Genomic DNA, 11,611 nt, shown 5'->3' with positions numbered 1-11,611 from the left:
CGGATATTGAAATCTTAAATATGAATCATTATTAGGAGCAAAATATGTCATGTGCTTCTTCATTGTTGCACACAATCCTCCTATACTATAAAATAAATAGTCACTACATTTTTGCTCGTGAAGAGAGAATAGATTATTATCATTTGAATCGATTAAGTTGATATGTATATTTAAAGCACTGCCTGCTCGATCTAGATAAGGCTTTGCTTTGAAGGAAATGTTACCACTGAATGCATATGCTGCACTCACAAGTATAGCTTTTACTTGGTCAAAATCTGCAATTAAGCTACTGATATTGGTATAGCAGCCACTTTTTACTTCGTATTGATGTACAGAATTTTCCTTTTCACAACAAAATCCAAGTGAACGTATTTTGTTTTCAACACTTTTAAGGAATAGCTCCTCTTCTTCTATGCCTTCAACGTAAAATTCTAGTTCAATGCCAACTTGTTTATAAATCACTTACAATTGATAAACTAAAATTATTTTCAGTCAATAAATCTAGAAGAATGTTAGGAATCCTTCCGTCAACTATATGTGCTACTCCGATACATTCTTCAACCATTTTAATGCATGCAGTAAGTTTGATGATAAATTTTTCTCCCGTGATTTTTCCGTCGCTAATCAATGCATTCAAGTTTTTAACAGAAATTTTTTTCTCATTTATCTCCTCTTCAGTATCGCTAAAAATTATCATCTTAGATGCTGAAATTGTTGAGGCTATTGCACCTGTAACGCTATCTGCGTTAATATGATACGTTTCTCCATTTTTTCCATAACCTATTGGAGCTATGACTGGTATAAAATCTGACTCTTCAAGAAAAAATAATATGTCTGGATTTATTTCAATTGGTCTACCAACAAACCCTATATCTAATATTTTTTCAATGTTACTAGACTCACCCTTTTTAACTGTAGCCATAACTTTTTCTGCTTTTATTAAGTGACCGTCCTTTCCACATAGTCCAATTGCTGAACCACCTGCAGAGTTTATGCATTCAACAATTTTTTTATTTAATGAACCACATAAAGCCATTTCAATAATTTTTATTGTTTCTTTGTCTGTAAGCCTAATACTGTTAATAAACTTACTATCCATACCTAGTATTTTGAGCAGTGAATTTATTTCATACTCTCCATCGTGGACTATTACTGGATTTATGCCTAGCTGCTTCAATAAAACAACATTGTGTACAAAAGCATTAAGCAGCGTTTCATCTGACATTGCTATGCCACCATATTTTATAACAAAAGTTTCTCCTACAAAATGAGATATGTTAGGTAAAGCTTCAAGCAATACTTTTATTTTCTCCTGAAATCTTTCTAAATCTTTCATCTTTTGATCTATATTATTGTACAAGCTTAAGGATTTCATTTTTTAAACTCTTTAACTCAGATTTTTCATATACACTCACCTTATTTATTTGATAAGCAAATATACCCTCGTCACTTATCCACTTCTGTATATTTTGAAAAGTTATATCTAAATCTTTCTTGCTTACTTTATCTATTTTTGTCAGCACAATGTTAAAGCTTACGTGATTATATGTTAACCAATAAATGAAGTCCTTGTCTATTTCTTTCAATCCCACTTTTCCATCTATCAACACAAATAGTCTTTTAAGATTTTCTCTGTGAGCTAAATAGTATTCAACCAAGCTTAAATATTGTACTATCTCTTCTTTTCTTGCAAGAGAGTAACCGTATCCTGGTAAGTCAACAAGCCTGAATCTGCCGTTATACATAGAGTAAAAATTTATTTGTCTAGTGCACCCAGGTTTTGAAGAAACTCTCGCTGCTTTTTTACTATTGGCCAGCAAGTTAATTAAGCTAGACTTTCCAACGTTTGATCTACCGGCAAACGCTACCTCTGGTACTGTCTCATCAGGTAATGATTCTGAGTGTGAAGTACCGAATATAAATTCACAATTTGGTTTTGCCACTATAAAGAGTATTAAAGGTAATATAATATAGTATAATGTTATTACTTGATATAAGAAGTTTTTTGTTTCAATATACTATTTGTTTAAAGTGTAGGTCTTATGGATATAGAAAGCAGTCTGCAAGATTTAAAGAGAAAATTCAACGATATAGAGAAAAAATTGGCAGATCCTATCAACCTAAATCAAAAGGAATTTGTTAACCTTTCTAAGGAGTATTCTGAGTTGAAGCCTATTATTCAAGTGATAGATGAGTATCATGAATTACAAGAGGAAATCTCAGATCTAGAAAAAATAATAAAAGATGAAAGTGTTGAGCATGAGATTAAAGAGTTGGCTAAAGAGGAATTTTTTGCGCAACAAAAATTTCTACCTAAGGTAAAAGATAAGCTAAAGTTGGCACTTTTACCAAAAGATGCAGACGATTCAAGAAATGTTATATTAGAAATCAGAGCTGGTACAGGTGGTGAAGAAGCCGCATTGTTTGCAGCTAATTTATATCGCATGTACCAAAAGTATGCAGAAAAAAGAAATTGGAAATTTGAGCCGATTAATATATCTAATACCGGGATAGGGGGATATAAAGAAGCTTCCGCGTTAATTAATGGTACAGAAGTGTTTGCAAGATTGAAATTTGAGTCAGGTGTGCATAGAGTGCAGAGAGTGCCAGAAACCGAATCTTCAGGAAGGTTGCATACTTCAGCAGCAACTGTTGCTATATTGCCTGAGGTAGAAGAAGTTGATTTTAGGATAGAAGAGAAAGACTTACGTATAGATGTGTATAGATCTAGCGGTCCTGGAGGTCAGTCTGTGAACACTACTGATAGTGCAGTGAGAATTACACACCTGCCAACAGGAATAGTTGTTATACAGCAGGATGAAAAATCACAACATAAAAACAAAGCTAAAGCCCTTAAAGTCTTGAGAGCAAGACTATATGAAATTGAAANGGCAAAAGAAAGAATTAGAGCGCTCACGCATGAGGAAAAGTCAGATAGGGTCTGGAGATCGTTCTGAACGTATAAGGACATATAATTTTCCACAGTCACGGATTACTGATCATAGAATTAATTTAACTTCGCATAGGTTAGAACAAGTCATCAAGGAAGGTGAGTTGGATGAGTTTATTGAAGCTTTAATTGCTCGATACGAAGCAGAAAGATTATCTAGTGAAGCTTAGCAACAGCCCTCCAACAATGGAGTTTTCAAGTTTAGAAATAAAGCTGCTCGACGTATGCACTACATACAAATAATAGAGCAGCTATTTCCCGTATTTCAGATATACCCTATTGCAAACCATACTTCCTTATTCAAATGGACGAGAATCGAAAATACGGCAGTCTGAGTATTAATTCACCCCATTAGTCAACGGCCTATACCCAGTAAGTGAATGTGTTCTGCTGCATGAGATTTTACCTATGAATGGGTTTTTATTGCGTAATGCGAATAATGTGGATGATGGTGCAGTTCCTGCTCTTGGCCTATTTTCATATTCACTAGGCGTCATTTTTGATGCACTTGGATGGAAGCTAGCATCTTGAGATTTTTTTACCTCTGTATCTCGTTGAAGTTGCTTGCTGTTGCGCCTTCTTGAAAGATCTTGTGCAGAGCTTTGCAAGGAGCTTTGCGTAGATAATCTTCCAGAGACTTTATCTATAGTGGAATATATATGTTTTTCCATGCGTTCTGCTATTTCTTTTTCTTGATTATTATATTTTTCTAGAGGTTGTTTTGATGAGCTACTATCTTTAGGCGTCATTTTTGATGCACTTGGATGGAAGCTAGCATCTTGAGATTTTTTTACCTCTGTATCTCGTTGAAGTTGCTTGCTGTTGCGCCTTCTTGAAAGATCTTGTGCAGAGCTTTGCAAGGAGCTTTGCGTAGATAATCTTCCAGAGACTTTATCTATAGTTAAATATATATGTTTTTCCATGCGTTCTGCGTCTTTTATTTCTTTTTCTTGATTATTATATTTTTCTAGAAGTTGTTTTGATGAACTACTATCTTTTTCTGCTTTTGATAAAGCAAATCCCTGTAATATCATTAATCCAAAAAAGACAGGAAAAGCAAAATGTAAGCAAGGAGATAGTATTTTAAGCATTAAGCCAAGCTTAATTTTATGTGAGGATAAACAACCAATAAATGACACACTAGGATGACAAAAATCATTTGCTTCTTTAACTCCTGAAACAAAACTATCAATTACACTAGCTACCCCTGCAGCCGTAGCATAAGTATTTCTCTTTTTTTGTGTCTTATGTATTTTTTTTTCATAAGTAGTATTTTGCTTCTTTAAATCTGCAATTTTTTTTTTGTATAATTCTATAAACAGTTCTCGTATCTCAAGAGTACTATCTCTTACGTAGTCATGTACTGTATCACCATTTTGGTCCTTCAGCTTTAAAAGCTCCTCACTTATAAATATATCACGTGTTAATAGCTCACCTACTATTGAATTCTGCTTTAGAAAAACGGCACGCTGTAGTACAGTCATTCCCTCTTCTTTATCTTGTATATGTACATATTCACTATTCATGAATGTTTCTTTTATCAAAAATATAGCAGTGTCAGTTTTATTTTCCTTAATAGCCAAATGAAGCGGTGTGTATCCCTGCTTGTTAGGAGAGTGAATGCCCATATCCACTGCAATGAAGTATAAAGAATTATCTAGATCTATTGATAAACCACTCTCTTCCATGTATAGAATGTATTGAAAAAGCATTTCGAGAATATCTTTATTACCTTTTCTAGCTAGTATATGAACAACCTTATCACCATTACCATTCGCAGCTAACATTAAGTTATGTAAAACTTCTACTTTTGAATAATTTTCTATACGTTGAAAAAGCATTTCAAGAATATCTTTGTTACCTTTTTTAGCTAACGTATGAATAATGTTATCACCATCGCTGTTCTTAGTTAATACTAAGGAATAGAGAAATTGATGAAGTTCTTCTGTATCTTCATTAAGATTTTCTCTTTCAAAAAATCTTTCAGCATTTCTCTTAGCGTTTTCTGCTGAAGGTTCTTCTACAACATCTGCTGAAAACTCTTTGCACAATAGCTCTACTTTCATTACCACCCCCTTAAAGCCCTCATAATTTTAATATATTGTATAAAGCTGAAGAAATAGTAAATCTTTAATCTTACAAAAGTCGTCAAAGGTTTCTATCACTTTGTTCTTCATGGGTAGCTTCTATTTACAAAATAAATCTTAGCTATTCTCCTACCTTTTCTACTGTTTGTAATCCATATGAATTAAGGGATTGTTCAATGTGCTGAGAAATTGGAGCAGTAATGGTTATATACTTGCTACTTGGCAATTTTAGAGATAAAGAATATGCATGAAGATGCATTTTATTTATTATTTCATCAACAAAGGCCTTTTTTCCACCGTATTTACCATCACCAAGAATAGGGCAATTTATATGTGCTAAGTGTGCACGTAACTGGTGGGTTCTGCCAGTAATCGGCTGGAGTTTTAAATAAGCAACTTCTTTTTTTGACTTTTTTAAAATCGAAAAATACGTAACAGCAACTTGGGGAGAGCTTTCATCTATGACCATTTTTTCTTGTCCTGCAATATACTTCTTGACTAGTGGATGATCTATTACTCCTTCATCTTTATTTGGTATACCAGCGGTCAAGGCTAGATAAGTTTTTTTAATTCTACGCTGCTTAAATTCCTCCATGAGATATTTTGCTACCACGGCATTACGTGCAAATATTATTACTCCACTGGTATCCCTATCTAATCTATGTACAATTTTAAATGTTTCTCCTTCTTCTATTTGATCAAGCAAGTCACTAATATTAACTTTGCCACCCTGAACAACCATTCCTGCAGGTTTGTTGATAGCTAATATATACTCATCTTTATATAGTATATTTTCCTTCAATATATTCAATAATTTTGCGTTTGGCTTATTATTAGGCTTCACATGAAAATCAACATTTTTGATGTTATCTAGACACCTTATTGTTATTGTTTGACCAGAGCTAACCTTGTAATTAGATTTTACTTTGTGAGTATCAACCTTGATCAGCCCCTTTCTTAAGTATTTCTCAATTAAAGACTGTTGCAAACTAGGAAAAAGTCTCCTTATGTATCTGTCTACTCTAACGTCGTTATCATCAACTGTGATTACTCTTGTATTCATTACCTTTATTTTATAAGATATCTACTTATGTTAATATTAATACAATGAATGATGAATTAAAAAAAAATATTAGCAGATTAAAAGGAAATTTCTTACAGCAGGCAATTAGAGTAAATCATGCTGGCGAATATGGAGCTGTATGCATCTATTCCGGTCAGAAATGGATTCTTAAAAACTCCTCTATAATCGATAAAATTATTGATATGGAAGGACAAGAAAAGAAGCACTTGGATTATTTCAACAATAAAATTAAAGAATACAAAGTTCGTCCCACAGCTCTACTACCGATGTGGCGTGTTTTAGGCGTTTCGCTTGGGGTTATGACTGCAATGATGGGTAAAAAAGCTGCTATGGCTTGCACTGCTGCCGTTGAGGAGGTTATAGGAGAACATTATCAGGAGCAAATCTCTCACTTTGAAGACGGAGAGCTTAAAGAAACAATCAGCAAATTTCGCGATGAAGAATTGGAGCACAGAGAAACTGCTATTGAACACGACGCGGAGGGTGCATTCGGTTACAGCCTCTTATCTTCCTTCATAAAAAGAGGCTGTAAAGCTGCTATTTACTTATCAAAGATAATTTAACCTGTATTAACCCTCTTTCAAAACTCGATTCTAGTAATAATTCAATCACTGAAGCTCGTTGTATGCTCTTATGATTCCGTTGATTTCGATTTGCTGAAATGCATTATATTTTTTTCTTTGAGGTTTTTTAGCTAATGGAGGTTTTGTAGTCAATGCAAGACTTTTCTTTTGTTTTTGAGATTGTCTAGCTAATAAGTCATATTCTTCTCTTTGAAGTTTTGTAGCAAGTTCAAAATCTTCTTTTTCTTGCTGACGTTTCCGCATTGTTACATTCTTATTTTTATCAAGCAGTGGTTGGAAGTGTAAATTACCACTGTTTATTATATGTGCTACATTATTATCGTTGTAATTTACTTTATCAACACCAACGCTTTTTGAGCCTGTGTTATCTATTAGTTGATGTAAGAACAGCTGTTGACCATCAACAACATGGTTTTCCACAACATGTAATTTTATACCGTACTGTTTACAAAGTATCCTGCCTTCAACTTCAGGATCACCCCATCTATTATTACTTAGGATATTTTTCGTGTATTGCTTTATATTTTCGTTGCTTTTTTTGCCCATATTATCATAGCTATTAGAAATTGCATCTTTAAACCATTGTGGTGGATTACTTGATGCGAAAATTTCGCACTCTTTTCGTAGTTGGCTAATAGTAACTTTGATACCTTTCTGCTGCTCTAGGCTTTGCCTGAATGAATCAAAAAAACAGCTTCCGTTTGTAGTTGTTTTTTCCTCATAGAAGCTATTAGGATATGGATTATTATTTTTGTCATTTGGATTTACACTCTGTGCAATTTGGCTGAACTCATTCCAGTTACATCTACTCCCTAATTCCAACCTTCTACTTTTTCNTTCTCTGGGCACCTCTAAGCAGCCTATTCAAAGCTTTATAGATTTTTATTGTCATAATTTTTACTCCATATATTAATTACGCTTAGTATACTAAAAAATTTTTAGTAAATATATTTAATTTATTAAATATATAGTAAAAATTTTAACCACGCAACAGATTATAACTTTACGTAGTAATTATGAGTTTTAACTGTGGTACAACAGAATACAGTGGAAATCAATAGACCTATTTCGAAACTCGATTTCTGATGGTATCAAAGCCCCTCAAATACATTCAAGTATTCTGCGGTGCGCATCTTTTAAAAATTTCTTACCATAAACAGGTTTTGGAAGAAATCTCATCTTATTCAGGCCCATTTTAATTAGCTGTTAAAATATCCTCTATTAAAAACTGAATGAATTCTCTGCCGTTCCAATAATTTACGGAAATCTTACCTGCAATAGCTTTTATGTTACCTTGCATGATAGCAGAGCCAAGTTTAGTGTCGACAGCGCGAAAAGCAATTGCTCTTACAGTTATGTTCTCATCAGCAAGGAAGCATTTTATGTGGTCAGCACCAACAACTTCAGGTTTTATTATCCTAGCACCTTGAACAATAAACCTTGGCTCAGGATTGCCTACTCCAAATGGCTCCAAACGTTGCAACTGGTTCCACAAAGACAAATTGATAGCTTTAACAGTCACTATGCCATCTATTTTTAAGATTTTTTCATTGATAGAGTCTGAAAATCTTTCAGCGAAAAAGTTGCATAGATCGTTTATTTTGTGTTCTTCAACAGAGANTCAACAGAGAACCCTGCAGCCATATTATGACCACCACCCTCAACAATCAAATTCATGAACTTTGCGGAAAGTACTGCTGCACCAATATCAACACCAGGGATCGACCTGCAGCTTGCTTTTCCTACTCCATTGTTCAGCGATATCACCACTGTTGGCAGATGAAATTGTTCCTTTAATCTTGATGCAATAATACCTATTATTCCTTGGTGCCAACTGCTACTTACTAGAATGAATTTTGCATTTAATGCAATAAATTTTTCTGCTTGACTAACTGCTTCTGATAGAGCTTCATTTTCTAGCATCTTCCTTGCATTATTTAAATCTATTAGCTTTAACGCAATTGCATGGGCTTCCTCTTCGTCTTGCGTAGAAAGGAGCTTCGCTCCCAGTGATGCCTTGCCAACCCTGCCTCCAGCATTGATGCATGGTCCTATGCTAAACCCTAACCGAGAAACACTAGGCTTTTCTAGTATTCCTAAAGCATCAAATAAAACACGTAAACCAACATTTTTCCTTGCTGACATTACCTTCAGTCCTTGAGAGACAAATACTCTATTCAAACCAGTAATCTGCATGACATCACATACAGTTCCAAGGGCAACTAAATCCAGCAGATCAAATAAATTTGGTTCCTTTTTATTGGTAAAAAATCCTCGTTCGCGTAAGCTTTTGTTGAGAGCAACTATTAACAAGAATGATACTCCAACTGCAGCAAGATTGTTATAAGGCGAATCTTCATCTAGACGATTCGGGTTAATAACGGCTACAGCGTGGGGTAATTTTTCCGTACCGATGTGATGATCTACCACTATAATGTCGAGGTTGAAATTTTTGGCATCTTCTATTGGTTGATGAGCAAGCGTACCACAATCAACAGAGATACATAAATCTATTCCCTGCTTCTTGAGTTGTAATAGAGCACTCGTATTTAACCCGTAACCTTCATCGACACGATCAGGTATATAAATTATGGAATGTACACCAATTGCTGTTAAGTACCTATTGATTAACGCTGAAGATGTAGCGCCATCAACGTCGTAATCACCAAATATAGCAATATTCTCCTTACTTTCTATGGCTTGTATTATCCGAGAAACAGCTTTATCCATATCAAGCAAGTGAAAAGGATCCGGTAGTGAGGACTTAACCAGCGGGTATAAGAAATCACTAACATTTTCAATATTGATACCACGGTTGATCAATATCCTTGCTAGTATCTCAGGTAGTTCGAATTTTTGCATGAGAGCCAGAACACCTCTATGATCTGCTTCTTGTAGCTTCCAATATGCATTTGTTGCACTTAGTTTATCAATCACACCTAATCTTCTGAATTTCTACACATTATAACCTGAGCAGCACCACTATGCTATTGAAAAACAGAGAGCCTAGCGAAATGCTGCCAAAGGTTAAGACTATTGAAACCTCACCAGCCAGCCGCTGCTGGTTCAATCGCTCCATTTCTCCCTGGTTCTACATTTGTTCTGTGTATATCACTGCTTGGTTGCATAGCTTTTTCTAGTAAAGCAACTATTTTTTCTTTACCATTTCTCTTGGCTATATCTAGTGCTGTTTTGTTGTCTTTATCTTTAGCATCTATGTTAGCACCTTTTGTAATCAAGAGTTTGACCACCTCAAAAAGTCCTTTTTGTACAGCAAAATGAAGAGCTGTCCTCTTATCTTCATCTGCGATATTAACATCAGCACCAACATCAATTGCTACTTGTACACCATTGGGATCTCCTTTCTCTACAGCAGTGAAAAATATTTCATCTTTTTCTTTCTCTAATGATGTAACAGTCTTATTATATGCATTATCAATCTCTTCCTTTTTATTATCTAACAACGCATTATAATGCTCTACAAAACATTTCAGTATTTCATCTACTATTTTTTTCTGTATCTCATTTTGATATAAGATTACCAGTAATAGATCGTCTATTCATTGGGTCTGTCTTGCTTATTTTCATCCATTCTGTGATCGCATAGCGTTCAAAATAGTAAGTTGATAGCGATTTATCTTTATATTCTACCTTAACAGGTTCTGAGATTGTACTGTGTTATAGGACATATAAGATCCTTATTTACAAGGTCTTTTAGTTTTTCTCCACACGCATTTTGAATGTGCTCACCTATTAAACTTTCATGTTCAGTAAGTTGACTATTATTCCTGCGGTAATCTCTAAAAATTCTGTATAAAATACTACTTTTAAACTCTAACATAACCCTACCTCATTTAATAATGTAGTGTAATTATGCACTATAGTGGCCACCTTTGCAAGTATTTATATTTAAGATATAATTGTGAGTGACTATTCACAAAACATCTTTAAATTTGTTGCTTCGTGTTTCTAATTGCGATTACAGTATATCTAATAAAAAAGCTAAATCTAGAAAGGTGAATCTATCTCTGGTAGCAAACGCTGAATTAACGATTTGATAATATTGCTCGCTATTCCAGCCTAAGTGTTCTGGTAAGTAAGGGATTGATAAATCTGCAAATATTTTTTGTAAATATACTGCAGGTAATAGATTTTTTTTAATTTCGTGAGAGATATCTTGCCAATTTTCACCAATAGTTTTTTGGTGTAAAGCTTGTTTTTGCTCTAATATTTCTCGGAATTCATGATTATTCAATATATAATCCATACTGATGTAAGTTGGCTTAAAAGTTAAATTTTGCATAGATAATATTTTTTCCTGCAAGTTTGCCATAGTAATGGTTGCAACTGCGACTTTTTCCCCATGAAGTGAGGAATAATCCTTAATGAGCATTTCCATTGCATGAGCGATCATATGCTCTCCTTGACTAGCAGAATGGCTGCCTTTTGCGATCACCATCCCAATTCCTGAAATCAGTAAAGCTTCGGTTAATAATAGTATTATCTCTACACTTCTTGTACTTAAACCCATATATTCTTTTAGTAAGATTTGCTCAATTTCATATACAGACGTGAAAGGTAATGTGTTATATTCTGTACCAAGAAGCAGGTGAGATAGTAACCAATCGGCCTGGACAGTGGAGCGGCACATAAAATCTGCGAAACCACTTAATGTTAAGCGTAGTGGTGAGTTAATTAATATATCAGTATCAATATATATCGCCTTTGCAAGATGAGCATGAAATGACTTTTTATGTTCATTTACTAGTATTGAAGCGTTTTTGGAGGTGTACCCATTNAGGTAGCTTGCATACTTACAAATGTCGTTCACGGTACCACTGCCAAATGCAACAATTAACTCTTTGTCTCTCGCTGTATTTTTGACTAACTCTACGAGGGCAATAGA

The sequence above is a fragment of the Rhagoletis zephyria genome, unplaced genomic scaffold, assembly GCF_001687245.7.
Source record: "Rhagoletis zephyria isolate East Lansing unplaced genomic scaffold, Rhagoletis_zephyria_1.1 Rzeph_scaffold_05536, whole genome shotgun sequence".
Taxonomy (NCBI): Eukaryota; Metazoa; Arthropoda; class Insecta; order Diptera; family Tephritidae; genus Rhagoletis; species Rhagoletis zephyria.
This window is presented reverse-complemented; position numbering follows the sequence as displayed.